Source organism: Glossina fuscipes, unplaced genomic scaffold, assembly GCF_014805625.2.
Source record: "Glossina fuscipes isolate IAEA_lab_2018 unplaced genomic scaffold, Yale_Gfus_2 0, whole genome shotgun sequence".
In the NCBI taxonomy this organism is placed as follows: domain Eukaryota; kingdom Metazoa; phylum Arthropoda; class Insecta; order Diptera; family Glossinidae; genus Glossina; species Glossina fuscipes.
The window spans coordinates 17,504,481-17,519,436 of NW_023998414.1; the positions used below are offsets into that span (position 1 = coordinate 17,504,481).

The 14,956-nt window shown below is 34.1% G+C and overlaps 1 protein-coding gene across 17 annotated transcripts in view; it reads right to left on the reverse strand.

Moving 5' to 3' along the window:
- The window catches only part of LOC119633132 (small conductance calcium-activated potassium channel protein), a 244,980-nt gene that overhangs the window by 224,034 nt on the left and 5,990 nt on the right, over positions 1-14,956 (reverse strand). Inside the window, exon 2 of one of the 17 annotated variants that reach the window (XM_038026448.1) lies at positions 14,718-14,795. The exons of 15 other annotated variants lie outside the window; for them this stretch is intronic. The gene's annotated coding sequence lies outside the window, so the exon portion shown is untranslated. Of the gene's footprint in view, positions 1-14,133; positions 14,374-14,717; positions 14,796-14,956 lie in introns of those variants that run through there. One more of the 17 variants, XM_038026458.1, reaches the window with a different exon arrangement.

Below are 14,956 nucleotides of genomic sequence, written 5' to 3' on the forward strand. Positions count from 1 at the left end.
TGTAAAAAGAAACAAATACGAATATTATATTTGTATCCTAAGCACGGAAAAACTAAATTTCTATATCCATATGTTGGCAGTAGCGGCCCTAGTGATAGGTTTTTGGTTTTTTCTTTGGCTAAAGTAATTCATAATATGCTACATCGAGATGACCCTTCAGATTGAAGAAAGAAATGTAAATATAATTATATTCGTTGCTTGGTCTTTGCATATCGTACCGCAACCATTGTTGATCATCTGTCGCAAACTCAGCAAAGCTATCTATCGAATTAAGTAGTAAAGCCTGTGGTATAAAGCGTTTTTTTTTTTTTTTGCTTTTTTGAGGAACTTCTCGAGTTATCGAAAGCCCCGAAATTTGTGTTGTGCACACGTCAGCAAGTTTAGTTTGCACTCTTAAGTAAAGTTTAAAGATAGCGCTTTTAAATTCACAGTTTTATTCAGTAATCCATCGCATTGGCTCTGCCCGTCCTTATAAGGCAGTCAAAACTTATTCAATGTGCTAACATATATATATAAAAATATATGTACACACGGGAAGAATCATCTCCTTTAGGTGGTGTGTAACTAAGTTTTTTACTTACTTAAAATGAAGACATATTAGATGAGCTGTATGCCAGAAAATAAGCATCATTAAATTGGACTGAATGGCGTATAAAGCGATGGTAGAAAATTGAAAGAAGAAAATATTTTAATATACGAACAAAAGAATTTTGCAAAAACGTATAGAGAAAAGGGAGATGGAAAGAAGATACTTATCCTAGAATTTTAAATTTAAAACAAGTAAGAAAATTATATTCGGTTGTGACCGAATCTTCTATACCCATCATCGTTACCCCGGGAAGGACGACAATTGTAGAAGAAGTAAATTTTCATCCTCTAAAATAAAACTTTTGTGTCGCATAGGCGTGTGGGCATTGTAGGCGTATCCTTGCAATAGTTTAAGTCACTTCCAAATTCTTGTATAAATTTATAGGCGAGATCGGTAGAATGTTTACCACAAATACTACGCAGTGGCGCAGCCAGACAAATGGACAGTCAAATAAACGGACATGTTTAGGTGCATTTCAAATTTGAAACTGGCCAAGAATTTATATACTTTATGGGACGTATGGAATCATTGGCACTGCGCCTTACAGAGCCAGTGAAAAAGATTAAATTTCGGTACGCCATAATATATTGGGCAGGAGTTTTTCCATTTTTATACTTATACTGCAGCATCGCCCATAGAGTATGTATTCAAATGTTTGTACAGTTTATGAGTAATTAGCGAAAAACTAATTTTTTATTCCTCTTAAAGAACAAAAGTATTCTTAATTTACCTGGTGGTGCGAGCGTGTCCTTCCAGCGTTTTGGACCATTGCTAATATCAAGCTACGTGCAAGAATTTCCGATGTTTCTACCTTAATTGAAATCGCTTGCTTCATTTTTGCCGCCCGAAAAATGTGTAGGACAGACAATACACGGATATACAAGCGGACAGACGGACATGCTTAAGTCGACTCAGAATTTGATGCTGATCAAGAATTTATCTACTTTGTGGCGTCTCTGATACTTGCTTGGGGGGATTGGAAACGTGTTGAGAAAATGAATACATTCTCCATCCATCGGCGATGGGCATAAAAAACGCATCGTATGACTGCTAGTGAAAAAAAAACAGTTTAGTATAGTCTGTTCCTTAGAGTATTCTCTTAAGGTTATATTTAAATATTCATTCATGATCTTTTTAATGTTTCAATAACATATCCATTCACACTTAATGTCCAAGACAATTTACTACCTATTCTAAGCACCATCACAGACACGTCACAAGTTACATGTCCTTTTTTGGTTTGTGGTTTTTGTCATTTAACAATCATCTTTTACAAGAAAATTGTTATTACAAAGTTTTAATCCGGACTATCACTGTAGAATGTCAAATTTCATACAAGTTAGGACAAGAAAACAGTTTGTTCTCTTGTATGACTAGTGGCCGGTCACAGCAGCAGAATGCGGCGGACCTCAAAGAAACTTTGCAAGTTTTTATCAAAGTTTACCTGTGCTAACGCAAAATTAATTTCTTGGTATCATCTCTGTAAGCAAACCATCGAACGCGTTATGAATAAATTGCAATCAATGAATATTTTTCGTAATGTTCTCTCATCTCCCATAAAACGTAACATGTAGGATGAAGGCAATACATTTATCCCCGGATTTACATAATACTTATCCACATTTTCTCGCTTATATTGGTTTTCCAAATTTTATACTGCCGAGCATCGGTCTTATTGTCTTATATTGTATTAAGTCCATTGCGGGATACTGAACATTACATAAACCGTTGTTGATAGCTATAGAATAGAGCAGTGAGAGAAAAGTTTCAGTTGTTTGATACTCTCTCTGCAAGTGGATTTCCGAAATGAATTTTTCAAAATCAAATTTATTTAGTGTTCCAGAAAAACGAGATAAATGAATTTAATCAAAGCAAACGCATAAACGAGATACTTAATCGTCCAATTTGCGAATGCGACGTTACAATCAAGCAAAGAACTATTCATGTATGGCACTAGCTGCTGCGCAAGTAAATTCAATTATGCTTCCAACGTGTTTGCTACCTTTATATGCCTATTTAAGGCAATTATGTCAATGCTGCCGCATAAACCGGAAGATAAATGATTGTCCCTGTCAACGGTAATTTCAATATCATGTCTTATAATTTTCTTAATCTTGTAATTATTAATGACAAAATGGCAAGATTTATTCAACGGGATCGATATCTGGCTGACGACAACGCAGAATAATGTTTTTTCCCCTATTATTTGAAACAAGACTTGTAAGATTAACAAAAATCACTCAATCACTTACTCACTCACTGGAATTCAAGATTTTAATATTTAAATGAAAAAAGGGAGATTTACAATCCGCAACTTCATTTTAGCCTATGTTGTTGGAGTCAAACGATTTAATTATTTAAGGACTTTAAAGATTCGGAAGGGACGCAGCCGTTTGATTTTTTCTTTTCTATATATCGATGAAGCGCCTTAGCAAAAAAAATATATGTAATTTGTATTTTGAAAACTTTCGGGCAAAGTGTCAATCCACGCACCAGTATCGCATAAAATCAAGAGGAGTACAGTCGAGTAAAGAAGTCCAGCCAGGGAGAGGAAATCAGTGCACGCATGTATAACATGTGTAATAATTATGGAATTTTTTTTGTTAAATTTTGCATTCAGTTCTTACTAACAATGGTTTTGTCAAGCTTTTCGGGATAATAATGACTCGTTTCAACCAATTTTAGCTTTGTTGATTTTTTGTGACACAACTTGACGATTGCAGCTTATTCGACTCCCTAAGAAACTTATCCTCCCTATGAAATAAGGTTCAGGGGTATCGCGATTACACGCTGATAGTGCCGATAATAACCCAATCAATTCAACTTTTTTGCTTCGAATTCTAATCCGATCAATGTGAAAAATTGTCAAAATTTAACACAAGCGCTAGTCATAATTATCGAAAGACCATTTATGAAATATATACGAGATGTGATGAGAGATACGACATGCGCTAGTGATGAGTGCTAAGGAATTCAGCTCAATTTTAATTGAACGAAAATCTTCCTCTTTCTCAATCTATCGTTCCACGTGTCTTGGACATGACAGAAGGTACTTTCAGAGACTGTACAAAGTACATATATGCTTAATTAACATCCAAATCTGATTCGATTTATGCAAATTTGTCTGTCGGTTCAATCATACGGCTACCTATTTGCCGCACCCTCTGAACATTGTACAAGATCGGCATTTCATTGTTGTTATCTTTTTCTCTTTTCGTATTTCTTTTCAATGAAGAACAAGGTGATGAGGGGTATACGAAATTCGGCCACAATCGAATATAATTTTCCTATTTGCCCCTTATGTATTAGTTTTCATGTGGTAATTAAAAAACAAAATTTTAATTAAACAAAGCCGAACTGATTGAGTCTATAATTGTCTTTTCTTTTTTCCTATTCCTTCTTTTTTATCACTTGGCAGTAAAAACGCACATTTTAATTTGTTTTACGCGCAGACCGTTGCCAATGATTTCTGCAAAATATGAGCTGAAACCAAGCATTTCATTTCAAGCGCCATTAAATTGTACGATTTCTTTGGCTCAGTTGCGTCTATTTCTGCGATAATGGCATTTTACAGTGCAAACAATCTTTTTGCTCAAAATAAACAACTTGAGGAGTGCACATCGTATTAAGCACTTGACCCCTTCACGTTCGAATACGTACGCTTTAAAAAGTGAAATTAGCGCAACCGCGCATAATAACGCCCAAGAGGAAGGAAGGAAAGACCTTATAAAATACATATACTCTTAATCAACGTGAAATTCTGAGTTGATTTAGCTATGTCTGTCCGTCTGCGCAATGTGTGTTGTAGGCATTCTCCTGAACCATTCAAGGAATGATAACGTAACGGATGAAAAGAAGTGAAGAAAGAGAAAGGAATAGGAAAGCGACCGCAGCACGCGTGCCAGATGCGTGCCAAGCGTGCAATAAGTCTTATGTCCTCATCGGCTAGGCACACGCTATAAGTCCCACCAAAATAAACTCTATCGCATTGAGATTTGTACTCATGCGTATAATGAATATAACTTGACTACATATGACTATAATATGCTGAGCGCTATGAAAGTTTTAATTATGAAACAGGGACGTTATTCACGCTGATCGACCATACATAGACGCTAGAAGTCGGCTAATACATACTTATACGTTTTATAAACATTTGACCTATTTGCGGTAAAAAAAAATAGAGAATAAACCACAATTACAAACTCGGGCCACTGCAACGCTGTCTACATGCATATGTCAATACATCTTGAATTATTTATAAAATTTCAATTTTCATATTATGTTAGACAACTATATAATATATACCGCGAAATATTACAATTCAAATAGTTGCAAACAAAATATTCCGCTCAAGCCGAATATTGTCTCCCCTGTTAACATTTTTGTCAGATATTGAATTATTATTCTTATGCAAATCGAAGGGCGAGACTTGTAGGGCGACGCTTATCTTTAAGAAGTTTTTGTTGACGTAAAATATATAGTTCGAATGAATTCCGAATATTTTAATTATTTGCGCTACTTGACCCTCAGCCAGTATGCAATTTTATTAAATGAAGACTCTGACGTACCATATTGAAACATCCAGCAATACAGCATCATCATGGTCACGCCTGTAAGCGAAAACAATCTGTTAAGTTTTCAAAATTAAGCGATAAAAATATCATTTAATAGCATTGGTCAACCGTTGAAGGCGTAACCCTGTCCGTCTCTTTTTGTCTACTGGTTTCTTTTCGACCGTAAATGCGTTATACGAACGGGGAACACGCCATGAGTGATTGGTGATGTTAAAAAAAAAGAAGGGAATACGTTTCGTTTCTTTGGAAACTACGGGGAGTTCAAGCGCAAACAAATACATCCAGAAATAAAAATATCTCATAAGAAAATTTCAAACAGAAACATCTTCGACACTAGTCTGTGGACGTTGCAAGGGGAATGACAAAATTCGTGATGATTATAAAAATAAATTTTAATAGACATTTCTTTGCATGCCTTTTCGCATGTGTTTATAATTTAAAGAAAAAAAAAAAATAAAAAATTGTTTTTCAATTTTTTGCGATGCCTAAAGACTTCTCCCTGCGCTTCTTTCAATCGTCTACAATAGAAATTGAGCACATTTCTCATAAAAGCAAAGTCCATTTAACCTGCTGAGTGCCTATTTCAAAATATAAATGCAGTCATGTAATATACACTGTGATTAAAGTGATGCAAAAAAACAAAAAAAACATAATAATAAAAATCGCTATCTTCTTCATATATATGCGGACATGAGCACTTCATCCGACAAATTGAATAGTTTTCTTGCAACATTAGCGCTAAAAATTATCTTAAACAGAACATGTACGAAAGTTTTATTTGCATTGCATTGAAATCTTTTGTACTCGCCATCCAGGGCGGATATAGCATTAGTGAACCAATAGGCCAGTCTTTACTTAAGATATTTCATTTGAACTTGATGGCAAAGTGATTTGCTACATATATACAGTAATGAGAAAGAACTTTCCGGAAATTATCAAAGCATCTGAATCTTCCCCTTACTCTTCCAGCGTTCATATAATTGGCACAGATTCGTGCGGCATCAGCTGAACGATTGATTTAAGGCGTACGTAATGTGAGGGCACTTTCATAGGAGGGAAAATAGTCGAAATCATTCTCTCTGAAGTTTGTTATCGTAGATAAGAAGCAATGCATTTTACTAAATCACCAAATATTTTGTTTATGACTTCATTTTCAGTAAATTATACGTGATTCGATTGGATGCCTTATTCGAAAGTGTGCTTATGAGATGCTTGACACAGTATCTTAAATGATAATTAATCTGCAGAAGGTTTTCAGACTCCTCATAGGAAAATAACTTAATATAAATCAGTCGTAGCTGGCCAATCAGATTCGATGATGCATTTAACTTACTAGTAGAACCTTTATAAATTTGTATTGAAAACCCAAATTGGTATTGAAAATAGGCCAAGTACTTCGAAGCACAACTAGTACGTAAAGTGAGGATACCCCGGTTTTTCAAAAGGAATAAACTAATAGCTAATTATTCATAAGCCATAGCAGATAAATGTGCAAAAATTGTAACACCTTTCTACGCGCGTTGCAGCAGTACAAGCGTAAAAATGGAAAAAATCGACCATGACTACCCTATATTATCGTGTATCGCGCAGACATTATACAAACGAACAGACCGGAGCAAGCTGCAATCGATTCAGAATCTGATGCTGATCAAGAATATAACATAGACTGGTGTGTGGGATCTCTGAAGCTTCCTTGTAAGCGTTGTAAACGTTTTGCGAAACTGAATATACCCCTCAACCTCCGGTGATGAGTATAAGAACATTGGATTTATGCATACCGTGTGTAGTATGCGCACGTGTGTGTTCAAAGGTCGCAACAGTACTTTTCATAATTAAAAAAAGAAACATTTTTATAGTCACATGCGTGCAAAGAACTCCCTAAAGATTTTTCAATAATTTATTAAATTACCAAATATACTCTTGTCAATCATTTTCAGAAGAATAAAAATTTAATAATAAAACTGAAAATTTTATTTAAAAAAAAACAGCTAACAATGTATATAGTGCTGTGATCAAGAAGCAAGTGGAATTTATCAGTTAAACTTGGTGGTGAATATGAAATCATAAAATAATGTTATTTTTCTGTGGAGCGATACTATCTTTGGCATCTGCGTCCTTCTGCAAACATAAAAAAGTGAGTTTTTCGATTTTTACTATGTCTTACATTATGGAAGTTAAAGAAGCCACTTTGGTAGCAAGGCTGCGCCTTAAAGCAACACTTATAAGCGGTATAAAGACTGAAAAGAAGGTCGAGAGCGAATTGAGGACAGATAGGACTCCGATCAATCATCAACATCTACCGAGGACAGCCATTTCAAGCCAAATGAACGATCGGGTGCAAGCAAATCATCGATGCCTGATGCAGTGGTCATTTCATTTGGATTAACCCAAAGCATTTCAAAGCATGTGTTGTGCATCAACCGCATCTTATTCTCATTAAGTGCAAAAACATTAGTTTTTTAGGGCAGAAGCTTTTGGGGCGTTAGCTTGATATCTGTAAAATAATGATTTTCGACAACCATCACCTCATTAGCTTGCTATTGTACCGCGACAAATTCAAAAGGCCACTCCGACGGCACCCTTACAACCCAGAAGGAGATATAAAAGATTTAGCGGGAAACATAAATAAACATAAACTATTCTGGGTCATACTCTGTCCCCATCGGAGAAGAGGAGAAAGACCGGGAGAGAAACAAGTAGAGCACTCCATCTCTTTTTACTAATCTATATGTTTGACTTAATTTCTATTAAAATCCTTTTTTTTCGCTCGTAAATAAAGCAAAGCAAACTTAGCTAATCCGTTCATTATAGTGCTAAATAGACTTAATTCATATGATAAAAAATATATATAATTAAAAAAACGATCAAGAAATTTGGTACCAAATAGATTTTCTAAAGAGATAGATAAACATAGTCTTAGCCATCGTCGTCTGTCCGTCCGCAGAAGTAGAAATTTAAATAATCTCTTATGTATTTTGTTCGATTTTCGATAATGAAATAGCTATGAAGAATAACAAAAGTCAAAAATACTGATCTCATCATGTTGTTAAGCGGAGTGACATTTTAAATTAATTTTACTATATTCAACTAACCCAACCATTATTCATTTTTTCAAGCTCTCAAAATTGAAAAGATTGACATTCTCCGCTAATATTCGTAAATCAAACTTGAAAATAGACGCCAGCCAAATTTAAATATTCCCTAAAGGCATGAAAGCGATATATTTATTTATTACTGGCTGTAACTATACATTTCATCGAATAAGTAATACTATTAAAATTAATGGCTTACAAACAGTACAACAACATTGCAGAGAATATCATCGGTCATAAAGCCCAGCAAAGTTCCGAGTCAACAGATTCAACTCAGAATAAACAGTCTTTGTCTTACGCTATTGTCAGGCCAAAAAGTATTAACTAACAAGCTATACCTCAAAGTCTAGAGCTTACACACAATGTGGGGAGTACAGCAAGGAATAAGGAGCAAAGATAGCAAAGTTAATATTTTCACGCACATGTATATGCACTGAGATTTGAACTCGCGACCACGGGCTTGGCACTCGCGAATCTTATCCTTTCGCTGTGTGGTAATCAAATACTGGAATCTTTCGAAAGGTTAAACGGACATGTTTCCGATAGACTTATCGGCGAACACGTATTTGCAAAAGAGGGAAAAAAACCGCTGATTAGTATAAAAAATATTCCGCAATGCGAAGACTGCTTCCTTACCCTTAACTCGCGTTCTTATAAACGCCTGAGGTTGAGAACATAACTTCTTCACATATTTCTATACAAAGTTTTTAAGGAGAAATCGAAAGAAAGATTTTGCATTTTCTATTTGATGGACAACGCTATTCAGAAAAATTTTTAAAACTGGCATTACACTGGCATGGTCTATAAATTCTTCGGAATATTTTCTCTCTTATTTAGGGTATAAAATTTGCTTTTTTCTCTTTATATGCAAAATTTTAATGCAAGATTTATTTTCATTCCGGCAAGATTGCAAATAATTATCAACAGTTTGAATATGTTCGCAATTTGCGTCGCCCAAAAAGATGGGATAGGGAGAAATAATATTTTAATAAGCAAGAAAAAATTAATTTTTTTTTTAACAAAACAATACTTAAATTAAACAAAAGAATTTAATCTGTTTGGGAAATTAATGGAAAATTGTAAGCGCATTAAAGTGTGTCGCAAATTCATCTGACGTTTGTTCTTCTTAAATAAGTCATGTTTCCTATTTATCGGCTATGACTTCAATGATACATTTTTTGCTTGTTCATGTGTTTCGAAACAGCAACGATATGGATCCCGATTATTAGATATTTAATAAATAAACGCCGAAGACTTCATGACACATGTGAAGCAATGTTCAATACTTTAATTTTAATTTGAATTATTTTAATAAAATATATATGTGATGTATTGGCTCACTCTGAGACACCTTTCACAATTTAAACATTATAATTTTTTCGTCCACGTTTGTGAACTAATCGTAATTGTTATTCGAGTTATTCGAGCTTGCGAGGATAAGTGAAACGAAGCGCAACATATATACCGGCTTAATATCCGGTACGTGTGTATTCATTATTCATGCATCAAAGCGTGAAATATCAAAGGCTTTGTGTAGGTAACTCGTGATTTAAGAGTTTCACAATTGCAATCAAATATGTGAACAAAAAAAAAAAAAAAGAAGCGCTATGGAGAACTGTTGTTCTCGCTACGTTTTAAGAAGTCACTTAAAAGCGTCTAAAACAAGCAAGAAGCGTACACTACAACTACAATGTTCGTTAAATTAAAGATTTCTCACAGCAAAGTAGTAAGCATGAGAGTGCGTCCGATAGAAACATATTAGATTTGTGATCCTACTTGTAATCTATATAGAAAAAATGCAGACCAAATAAAGCGTACATATCTACTTTACCGGGACCGAAGTTCGATGCCAATTCAGCTGCTACCGCGTGCCGTTAAACGCCCACCACTTAAATACTTAAATAAGAGTTAAAACTTGACATACACGCTTCTAACTTGAAGCTACTAATGGAAAGGGAAACATGCCCAACCCGCCCATAATCACACCCGCAATGAAAAAAAAACATTATAAAGCGTAAAATTTGGGAGAAACATTTACGAGGACCGTATAAAACTTGATTAAAAAAAGTTGAAATATTAAATGAATGGGCCACACTTCTCCTTAATACACTTCTTCTGCGTCTCTTCCTTCTTCCTGTAATTTCGTCATTAATAACCAAAAATTGTTCAATATTGTCATATGAAGGTTTACGTTTCATAAGAATCCTTATATTGAAGGTAGCCTAAAACATGAACTAATCTAGTCCAAAGCCAATAAAGTCAGCATTCTTATCAAAGACTTGACTATTTATTGTGTAACTGTTTAGTCATAAAATATCAGTAACTAGTCTTTCTTACCGTGTAAAGGTGGAATTTTTTTTTATGTGGAATCGATTTGCAAAAGTCCCCTCTGATCTAAGTTTATTGCGCACATTTGGTAATCACTTCATTTAATGACTTTTTTTTTTATAAATAGATTGGTATATGGGGGATGGTCGTGAAAATACGGCAAACTGTATTCTTTTCAATGGGCTTCGTGCTTTAATCATATCAAAAAATGATTCGACCTCAATCGATCTAATAAAGGATGCGTCTGTCTGAAATGGTTGAGGGTGTCGCACGACCAACAAACACATCGAAAAAAATTACGTTCTATAAAGCCTATGCAGTTATTCCTGCTACCAGCTAATAGGCCGACGTAAATGTAAGTGACAACTGTGTGGTGCAAGTGGACCCGATAAACCAACTGAAGCGACTATGTTCAAGAAACTAATGAATAATTCTAATATATTGACTTAAGACGATGGGTGTCAAAGGATCGCCGTAAACCGAATATTTGTTTCTTCGTAGATTTATTTTGTTTTTAATAACACAGCAAGCAAGGAACTACATAAGGAGATTAGAAGGGGAAGTAGTATCCCACAAAGAAATACGTTTGCTCCCCTGATTTGAATGCGTTATACTCCTCTACATATTTCACGATCTTGAAATTGAAAGGCGACCAACTCATATGGAAATATGATTTGAAATGAAATGGGTTACATAAGTTAGTGGACGGCATTACGATATGAGCGCTGATTTGAACACAACTTATTTTTTTTTTTTTTTATAATTTTCGCTCATTATAGCCCGACACCAGCTAAAATAAAAATGCAATAAATGCATGCGCATGTATGCTACACACAGAGGGATCTCATATTGTCCCAACTTCTTTTGTGCCAAGTGTTTTGTCAATTGATAGACTCAGCAACATTTTCGGAATGGGTTTCAGTATATCCGTTCATCCCTCTGTCTTCTGGCTGTTCATTTGTTTTCTGTTCAAACCACATACAAAATTAAAGATATTTAATAGAGAAAATACATTGATAACTTTTGGCTGAAAGACGCTATCTAGTGAAAATGAATTGAAAACGCTACAAAACACCATTAGATACCCTAGACCGTCCCATCTATCTATATACCGACTTTTCAAAAGGAGTTATACGGGAAATGGCCAAAAACGGGCACTCGCGCATAGGCGAAAACACGCCGCTTTGTGGCAAATTTCATCAAAATGTCTCAAAAATTGCTATCTGTACGTTGATCAAAAGAAAGCAAGATAGAGAGGCACACAGGCGCACAATCGGACAAATAAACTTTAATCCACTCAGAAAGTGATTCTAAGACTATTGATGAAATGAAGACATGTCCATCTTAAATCCTTCCGGGTGTTGCATACATCCGCTCAAACTTAACATACCCTTGTTCCACAAGTGGTGTCGGATATAAAAACTCATTACATGCAAAAATCGGCAATTTCTAAGATTTATTACAATAATTAGTGAAAAGCACAATTTCGATGTATGCAATGAATGTAAAATATTTGTTTTGAATGGAAAACATTTCGAACACCTTGTTTTTAATAAACAAAAAAGGCGTTTTTTTTTTTTAAAAATCTTTTCTTTTCTTTTTTTTTTTTTTTTTTTTTTTTTTGAGATACAGGTTGTCCACAAAATAAGGTTTTGCAATGGAAATTTATTTATTTATTTCGCATCACATAGACTATTTTTTGGAACTCTTCCCAAATAAAAGTTCTCTCATAACACAGTAATCCTTCAACCAGCAAACACGTGTAAATTTTTTGTTTTTATGATGAAATAGAATGAAAAATATGAAATCCTTTGAAAAAATAATTAACTCATACACTGGTCAGATATGAAAATTGATATTAGCATTCATGGGGGATAAAAAAGTTCAATTTTTACTCATTTACGACGTTAATAGCGAAAGACATCCATAACTTAATATTGCGTACAGTATATCATGCTTGGCCTTGTTTCACATTTTAATGTATTTTACTTTGAATTCACAAACTAATGCTAGCTAAACTATCAACAAAGAGTTTTGCTGTGTCGCACGCGGTCACTTTATTCTTTAATGCAGTATCACCGTATCCTTAAGTCAATTTTGTTAATTTTCAATAGCGAACTATTCAATGCATTTAAAGTCGCGACATAACTGCATACGTAGCAGGCATATTACTTTGGTACTTTCAGAAACACTAAACGTTCCAGAAGCACTAACAAAATGTTTTCAGATATTTTCATTGCGCATGCAGACATTATATGCTTTATGCACTTTCTATAACATACCGGACTTTGGTTTCAATAAATTTATTTCCTTCGCGCAACGACCCGCCGTAAAGTCTGATTAATCAAATTTAATTGAAAGCAAGTAAGCAGACTACACCATCTCGCCTAGTACAGTTATTCATTCGTTTGGTGATAATACACCAAAATCTATACATTATTTTCATGGAAAGGCAGATTCTTCATGAAAGCCCGAAATATCACATGGCATCACATCCAAATTTATCAAACTTGATTTACTTCCTAAAAAGTTTACTATTTTCCACTTTTCGTCATAGAAAACTACCAAATTAAGCTTTCTCCGCATATAACCCCCATATATGTTAGGCTATAAAAAATATCGTTTCGTTTGAACAAATTTTCATCATAGAACATTAAAAATGAAATCTTCTTCTGAAAGGCTAGCTATTCATAAGAAATCTGATCTGAAGTGTCGTCCAAGAAGCGAACGCATGTGGTTCGAATTTGGTTCATTCATTTTTTGCGTCAAATTGCTATCATCAGCAAATTTTATATCATAAAACATAAACAATTCGATTTTTTGGCATATAATAGTTTACATTTCCTGAGAATCCTTATATGCGATAATATCCATAAAATAGACCTACATGGTCAAAGTTCGGTAATATTGCATTTTGAACCACAATGAAATATTGAAAACTATGCCTTCTTACCATTCAGTTTTCAAAGGAACGGTTATAAGAGAGAGGGGCTTCAAAAAATTACCGCATTCAAAACAAAGTTTCTGATACCAATTTAACATGTCACGATCTACTGCTTCTCAGCGAGTTCTGTCGAGAAATGTTAAAAATTGGCAATTTGCAGTTTTCCAAATAGCGATTTTCCAAAATAAGACACATGTGGGTTAGACGTAGTGAAACGATCACGTCACCAGACCGCAACAACATTTTTGTAGCTAATTCCATGTTTGTAATGCAAATTACGCGTAGTAACGATATTGTGCAACATGTTCAGAAGTCATTTCAGATCTAAAGCTATTGTAAACGCGTTTATTGGTCGAATGTACGTACGCCACTTAAAACGTACTTGCAATATAAATCTCTAGTCTTCTATTCGAGTCAAAATTCAAACTTATCTAACTGACATATGTAAATATGTATTTATTACATTATAGATGTATTAGTGAAGAAGAAGGAAAAAATTTAAGTAAATAATTCAAGTATTTCATTAAATTCATACAATTCTTCAATTTACATTTTAGTTATTTGTAAATGCAGTCATCTATACATCTAAGTAAATATACTTACACGTGTTTGCCAAGTAAATATATGTGCACAGTCCTTTTCATTCGTTCAGCAGCTTAATTTTATAGTCAATAAAACGAAAAACTTTTACAAAAAAACTTTCTTATCTCTTGCTTTTATTTCATTAATTTAGTATTTGAGGGCATTTGAAGCAATGAAACATTGGGCGTCTGTCAATCTATTTACTGCTGGCCAATTCCTTAACTGGAATCAGGTTAAAAACGAGTAGGAAAGCTGGCTTAAGTTTTCAAACACTGTGTTGACGCTTGTCATTAACAAAAAAAAAAAAAAAATCCAATAAGTTCAGAATAGGGGACACCGGGGTTGACGTCCAAATGAGTTTCTGAATGTTACAAACGAAATGCTTAAACTGAAATCACTGCCTATTACTAATTGTTACAAAACTCACTTTTAAATATCCGTAAGCAAATCTGAAACACAAAAAACAAACAAAAACAAAACAAAAATAAACAATAAATAAATTTAAAAAAATAAGAGGTAAAATAAAAAATATTTTCACGAAATAAACCTCCCACAAGAATCAGTTAAAACAAAAGTACTGTGCACTTTTATTTACAATTATTTACTTGTACACATTTAGCTGTAATAAATGTATGTCCGCCCGAATCAGAATCCATATGTTGTTACTCTTTAAATCGTTCATACTGTAAAAACAAAAAAAAAAAAAAAAAAACTTTTATTTTCGTTACACATTTTTACGATTTTATCGTAAACAGCTAGCTACACGTCAACAAACATTTGAATCATGAAATTTATGGATATGGAGACAACGAAACATGAAATTGACTTTTTTAAGAGCTCCATT